Raw genomic sequence first — 7,884 nt, 5'->3', positions numbered from 1 at the left:
ATAGTGTGATGAATGATTGCAGATAAATACGTTATCTTGTGTTGTACAGATGTGTGACTCTTGGAGGTTCATCGTATGGGAGAATTTTTTTCGGCATTGAAATTGTTACGATTGTGAGAACAGAAGCTGTGAGGAGTTAGTGTGTGACCCCCTCCTGTAGAATTTGATGTAACGTGTGATAGATTGTGACGGAGAGGGGGGCTGTGTGATGTGTGAAGTCTGAGGCTGGGTTCACACAACCTATTTTCAGACGTAAACGAGGCGTATTATGCCTCGTTTTACGTCTGAAAATAAGGCTACAATACGTTGGCAAACATCTGCCCATTCATTTGAATGGGTTGGCCGACGTACTGTGCAGACAACCTGTCATTTACGCGTCGTCGTTTGACAGCTGTCAAACGACGACGTGTAAAAATACAGCCTCGTCAAAAGAAGTGCAGGACACTTCTTTCAGACGTAATTTGAGCCGTTCTTCATTGAACTCAATGAAGCACAGCTCAAAATTTACGGCTGTCAGAGAAGCCTCGCAAAATGCGAGGAGGAGCATTTACGTCTGAAACGAAGCAGCTGTTTTCTCCCGAAAACAGTCTGTCTTTTCAGACGTAAATGACAGCTAGCGTGTGCACATGTAAATGTAAAATGTACATGTGTGCACATGTAAATGGTCCTGAAAATGTATGTGCCCCCACTGTTCCCTATTCTTGTATATAGTTTATTGGTTTGCAGTAATTAATATTACCAGATATATTATTTTACGTTTTATTGAATAACTAATTACAATTGTTTAGTTTTCACACATGAGGCGCGTGCTATAGTGCGGCCTAAATGCTATTTTGGAAAATGTGAGATATTTTACAGGTAAATGGTTGCAAGTCATTGTAAAGATAAAATTTATTTTTATCAGAAGAAATTCATTTTTGTTCCAGGCTGTTGTGTATTACAGGGGGTCAAACTAGTGCCCCCCAGATAGAGTGCCCAACCTTATTATGTTGACATGTAGTTTTGAACTCTGCTACATTACTTTCATAGAGTCCAAAAAGGGGGGAATGGTGAAGGGACTGATCAGGTACAATTTTGTTTTTTTTGAATTAATGAATTTGGTTTCAGGAGATCTACAAAATGTGTATGAGACCCCAATGAGTAATCCACATTAAATGTGTATGAGAGTAACCTAAATGTTGAAGTTTTTTTTCTGTGTAGATCCTTCCAGAACAGTAAATATGGCACTGGGTATGCTGTGCTGTAGTCTCCACCCAATATGAGGTATTGTGTAAGAGACCATCCCCCTCCAGCAAATTTACACAAGAGGCCGAGGTCACTCACAGATGAGTCTTCACAGATTTAGTAGGGAAGGAGGTGAAAATTATCTGAACATTGTTAATTTTATGTAAAGATTTTAGTAATTTTTGTGTATAACATTTGTTTTTATTTTAGAGAATGAAGATGCCACCCCTTTGATATGTTCTATCTATATGTGACATGGGTTTTTAATGTCAATTTGTACTGTAGAAATACTTGATTATATACAGTATGTACAAGACAGGATACGAGGCACCAGGTAAATTATCCAGAAACCACGCTTACCTTCTTGTTCATCTCAAGGAGCGGAGCTGGGAGGTTCTCGCTGAGGCTTGTAACCTGGAAGGTAAGACGGCCGACATTTACACTGACTCTAGGTACGCTTTTGGCATCGCCCACAATTAAGGGCCCATTGGTAGTAGGAACTTTATTGGATCATTGGGTAAGCCAATTGAGAGAGCAAGAAAAGACAGAACGGACAACAAAAGTATGTGCAGCCAAGAGTCAGTAAATTGGCTTGTCCCTGGATACAATAATGCCACCACTAGGTTTGTAGCAGCCTGCATGATGTGCGTACGGCATGACATATGTAAAACAGCAAAGGTACCTGTGAAAAGTGCACCCCGGCAAGATTACCCATCCCACCGACTGCAGAACATACAACTACCCGAGGTAGAAGTGTATGACAATGTGCTCGTGTGTGTAGACCTGTTCTCAGGGGGGCCTGAAGCCCGGCCGGTATCTTCCCCACTGCAGACGTTGTGACAGGGGAACAGTGCTTATTCCAAGTATTGAACAGGTGTTTGTAGAATGATAGGATGTCAGCAGTTCTCCAGATGTTAGCCCAAAGTTAGTTTGTTTAATAACGATATTCAAAAAGTGTTGTGGGAATATTAAATACTCAGGTTACGTTTTATGTAAAGTTCTGAACCAGCCTTAGCATTGGACTATTGGAGGCTTCAGTATTATGTTTGTGTAAATGAGAACTTCTCAGTACAAGTAGATTCCCAGTTGAAAATATTTTTTGTTGTGAAAGGCAAATTTTAGAGCAGAGAATTCTGTGCAGTGTATATGTGTATATATATATATATATATATATATATATATAAAGAAGAATCAGTTTGTAGGTATCAGTTTTAGTTACTGCCCAGTGTGAACGTTTAACATAAATCTGTCATTGTTAATGTTTTTCTTCAAATTAATTATCTGATTAAGATCAATTACGGATTATGCGATGGAAAGATTGTTCTCCACATTAAGAGTCCAACTGGGAGCGGAAGGCGTGAGAACCAGATTCTGACAGAATGTGGACGGATAAAGGCAGGTAAACCGGTAGCACACAAGGCACTCTTGATGGCACTTGCATTGATGGTGTATGACCTCACATATGCCCCAAGACTGCAAGGATCCACGTGGTAAAATCTAATTGGTATGTCCCAGGCTTTACAGCTGATGCTGCTAAATTCTGTTCGAGCTGTTTGATTTGCCTACAGAACAGTCCTGGCAGACCGGTGCCAACCTTATCATACCCGCCTCCCACAAAGAGAACCGAACTGGAGAGGCCTTCCCAGGTTAAAAAAAAACCAGAGTAGGGGGAGAAAAATTGGTTTGAGACACTGGTCAGATAAACATGTGGAATCTGTGTATATTTCTGTGAAAAGGAGCTATTCCAGGTAATCAGCTGAGAATAAGACATAAATCCTGCTGGAAAGTGTAACACCAAGTGCAAATACAATGTACCCAGTAATTACACATTGTCTAGGTGCCCTGTCCAGTGGAACAGATTCGTTTTTTTTTTTATATAAAGGTGTTTGTTTGATGTCGTTTAAGGGTCTGCCATTGTTATTGTATGTACTTAGAAAAACATTTATAGTGTATGCGGATGATGTTATCACCAGATTAGCATTTATTTTAACAATTGACAAGGGTTGGATCCCCGGCAAGTGCCAGTAAACATGAACTAAAAGAATTTTAATATGATTAACTCCACCACCGAGATGTGGCAGGCGCAGCCTGAGCAAGTACAACGCTTTTGTCATGAACTGACGGCAGTGTCACAATTCTAAGCAGCCATGCAGACAAGTAACTTGCCAGAGGAAGAGAATAGATACGGAGGGTTTGTGGTAGTCACAATAAAACTCCACTATTCCGTCTACGTGGGAACTCACCCCAAGCTCACAGAATGAGGTGCTATGTACAGCCCGGTGACGTATACTAAAAGAGACGGTGTCTGACAGATGAGAAGGACCAAACCCAGTCCTGATGACATCAGCAAAGTGAAGTAAAGACCAAAGACCTGAGTGAATCCGTCAGCAGTATCAAGTGTTTTAATAAGTAAGTGACCAGAAGGCGGATAATAATAAATCCCCCACTGGACACCACTGTGCAGTCTGACTCCACAATTGTGTGGGTTACCCGGAGGGTGACAGTCAGTGAAGAGTAGAAGACAGAAGAAGAAGATGACGATGATGTACAGGACTTGCAATGAACTGATGGGACCCAAAACCTGAGGGTGATAGCATGAGATTGGTGATCGCATTATATTATTAGTTGAGGCCCTATTGTTTATATTGTCTGAGGTTTATAGTTATAATGTGTGTAAATATGCCGCGGTACTGCAAATTACAATCTGAGGCGTTTTATGTGGAGGTGGGAGGTGAAGGTCACTGGTTGTTGTCACTCATATGTAAGAAGTACATGCCAGCAATGACAGCCCGGAGGTTATGTTACCCGGGTGTCTTTAGGTTTGGGGAAGATGCTGCCCATGACCTGTTGTGTATGCAGGGGTAAAAGTCCCATTAGGACAGTAAGTGACAGTGCGACAATTATGACCGTTAATAAAAATGTAGACTGAATTAATTATATATATATATATATATATATATATATATTACAACCAGCAGCGGTTTGTAAATTATACCCGAGATGCTTTACAAGGGTTAGCCGACCACCTAGGGCCTACCTCAACTATTACATTCCAGAATAGAATGGCTCTTGATATGACATTGGCTGAAAAAGGTGGGGTATGCCGAATGATAGGGACAATCTGTTGTACGTATATCCCTGACAACACCGGGCCCATAGGAAAAGTCACAATGGCCATACATAAGTTGGAGAGCTTATCTCAGGAGTTGAAAAGGAACTCCGGTATTACCGACCCATCGGACCAGTATTTTTCATGGATGACTGGACGGCAGAAAATATTAGCACAAATAGGAGTAGTGATAGTGGTCTTTTTAATACTATTCTCTGTCCTTGTGTGCTGTGTTTGTCTCTATAAAGACAAACATCCTGCATCCTGAGGAGAAAAGGGAAAGTTAGGACCACTCCGAAACCTTGGAAGTCCAGGTACAAGGGGGGGGGGGTTACTCATGAGGAGTAGCTCGTCTCAAGCTGGTGAAGAAATCCAAAACCCCTACCCGCCTGGTTCGAGTTGTCAGTAGTAGGTTGCTAGGCAAGACTCAGGGATAGAGTAAAATTATTTTTAGGGGGGGGGGGGACTGTCAGGGATCATTACCATGTATATTGTTTGCAAAAATATTATCCTTACATATATATATATATCTCTATCAGTATATTACACAATGTCTGTTCACAGGGCCATGTGTGACCACAATATTCACACGATGTATTTTTGTTTACTGACAACCCAGGAGCCGCGTGTAGCATCCCCTAGTTACCATGGACGCTTTGATCGTCCAGTAACCCTTCTAGGTTGTTAGGTCCCCGTGATGCCGCCTCCGGCACGTCACTGGTTGCCGTGTAATATGCGGATTGGCGGCTCATTCAGGGGACGACCTTTGGAGGGCGGGCTCTCAGCCTTTTAAGTCCTTAGTATCTCCGGCGCGTGTACGGCCAGTGTATCAGAGCCGTGCATGCGTCTGGAGGCTACGAATCAGCACATAAACAGTGCTATCCAGTGCTGTAACATTGTTATCACTTCACTACTTTTGAATTTAACGATATTTGAAATAAATCAAAATCTATCAATCCCTGAGGAAGCATCACCGTGTATGTGATGATGAAACGCATAGGATTTAGATAGACCGTTATCAATGGCAAGGATATAGCGTTATTTATACTACAAGCAGATAGGTGGTGATTTGGGTGGAAAGGAGACATCAATCACTCTACACCACCTTTCTTGTCGCTAATCACTTGCTTAAGCCTGGTCTGGTATCAACGGCTGGTAGAGCCACAATTTTATGAATACAACTAATAAACTACTTTTTAATCGTTCTTCCAGGCGGTGAATCATATTTAATACTGAACAACATTCATTACCTATTTTCAGTGAATCCTCTATGATCTTGTCCCTGACATCCTTAGAAAGCTCTTTGGTCTTGCCCATGTTGTAGAGGTTAGGGTATGTGCACACACACTATTTACGTCCGTAATATACGGACGTATTTCGGCCGCAAGTAGTGGACCGAACACAGTGCAGGGAGCCGGGCTCCAAGCATCATACTTATGTACGATGCTAGGAGTCCCTGCCTCGCTGCAGGACAACTGTCCCGTACTGTAAACATGATTACAGTACGGGACAGTTGTCCTGCAGCGAGGCAGGGACTCCTAGCATCGTACATAACTATGATGCTAGGAGCCCGGCTCCCTGCACTGAGTTCGGTCCGGTACTTGCGGCCGAAATACGTCCGTCAATTACGGACGTAATTAGTGTGTGTGCACATACCCTTAGAGTCAGACTGATTCATTGAGTCTGTGGACAGGAGTCTTTTATACAGGTGACCATTTAAAGGGAATGAGTCGCAAATTAAACCTTTTTTTTTTTTAAGTGTTGTTACTTATTTCTATTATATTTTTTACGTTTTTTGCTGTATTTTTATTTTTTCCGTATGGTGGAAAGTATTAAAAATTAAATAATAATTTGACATGTTTTCCTATGTTGGCCACCAGGGGGGAGCACTTCCCAGAATTACAGCAAGGTGAATAAGGCAAAGCAACCTGACTCACAGCTGCTGTAAATGTGGGCGGGAACCTCACCACCCCCCCTCTCACAAGCCAGGTAAAGGTGTCTTCAAATTGCTAAGCAGTGTCAGGCAGCCATATTGGGTGTGATTCTGCAGCTGGAAGAAGTTATAGGACACACCAAAAGGCCAAGTGTATGTTCACACGCTTACTAAACAAAGGGAAACCAGCTCCTGATTTTCAGCCATTTTTTAATCAAACTCGCGTTTTTTAACGGCCGTTTTTGGAGCTGTTTTTCTATAAAGTCAATGAAAAACGGCTCCAAAAACGTCCCAAGAAGTGATTTGCACTTCATTTTGGTCGGGCGTCTTTTTACTTGCTGTTTTTGGAAAACTACCACGTAAAAAACGCCCTGTCGGAACAGAACGCCGTATTTCCCATTGAAACCAATGGGCAGATGCTTGTAGGCGTTCTGCTTCCGATTTTTCAGCTGAAAACATTGTGTGTGAACATACCCCTAGGGTATGTGCACACGCTAACTGCATTTACGTCTGAAATGACGGAGCTGTTTTCAGGAGAAAACAGCTCCGTCTTTTCAGACGTAATTGCTCGTACACGCGTTTTGCGAGGCGTCAATTACGGCCGTAATTTGGAGCTGTTCTTCAATGAATTCAATGAAAAACGGCTCAAATTACGTCCCAAGAAGTGTCCTGCATATAATGTATATAAGTGTCCTGCACTTCTTTGCCAAGGCTGTTATTTTACGTGCCGTCTTTTGACAGCGACGCGTAAAATTACAGGTCGTCGGCACAGTACGTCGGAAAACCCATTCAAATGAATGGGCAGATGTTTGCCGACGTATTGGAGCCGTCTTTTCAGGCGTAAATCGAGGCGTAAAACGCCTCGTTTACGCCTGAAAATAGGTCGTGTGAACCCAGCCTTAGAATGATGAAAGTGAAGTGAATGACTTTTCAGTTGACCGGTTCACACGCCGTGTATTTAACATGTTTTTTTTTTTGCACATTTTACGTGCAAAAAAAACCACATAAAAAATGCTTGATTACACGTGATTTTGTGTGTTTGTGGGATGTGTGTGTGTGTGTGTGTGTGTTCTCGCCGCTGATACTTCATAGCCGCTTATCAGCTGTTTTGAAGAATCAGCGGCACCCGTGCACACTCCACTCTGCCACACACACACGGGAAAAGTCTTAAAGGGGTCGTCCAGGAAAACATGGCGCCGCACCTGTCCTCAGGTCGTGTGTGGTATTACAGCTCTGTCCTATTCACTTCAATGGAGGTGAACTGCAATACCAGACACAACCTGAGGACAGGTGCGGCGCTGTGTCTCCAATGCGGACACCCCTTCTGTCCTGAGATGACCCAACGGGGGAGGCGGGTGTCAGAGCCACCCACCGCAGACAGAACCACACAACTATGGCATGAGGGCAGGGCTTGTCCTGAGTGCACTGTCTCTTGTTATGGACAGAGTTATAGTCACATGAACCCCGTCTGATGAACCGGTAACCTAGGTCCGATCACATGACAGAGGGGGTCACCAAAAACCCTGTGCACCCTCAGCCCGTCCATCCAGCCCTTTCCTGGTTATATCTGCATCTGGGAAAGCTGGGTGACCACCATTACCCCTCATACTGGAGTGTT

Source organism: Rhinoderma darwinii, chromosome 1, assembly GCF_050947455.1.
Source record: "Rhinoderma darwinii isolate aRhiDar2 chromosome 1, aRhiDar2.hap1, whole genome shotgun sequence".
Classification (NCBI taxonomy): Eukaryota; Metazoa; Chordata; class Amphibia; order Anura; family Rhinodermatidae; genus Rhinoderma; species Rhinoderma darwinii.
The sequence above is the reverse complement of the archived record's forward strand: the minus strand, read 5'-3'. Positions refer to the sequence as shown.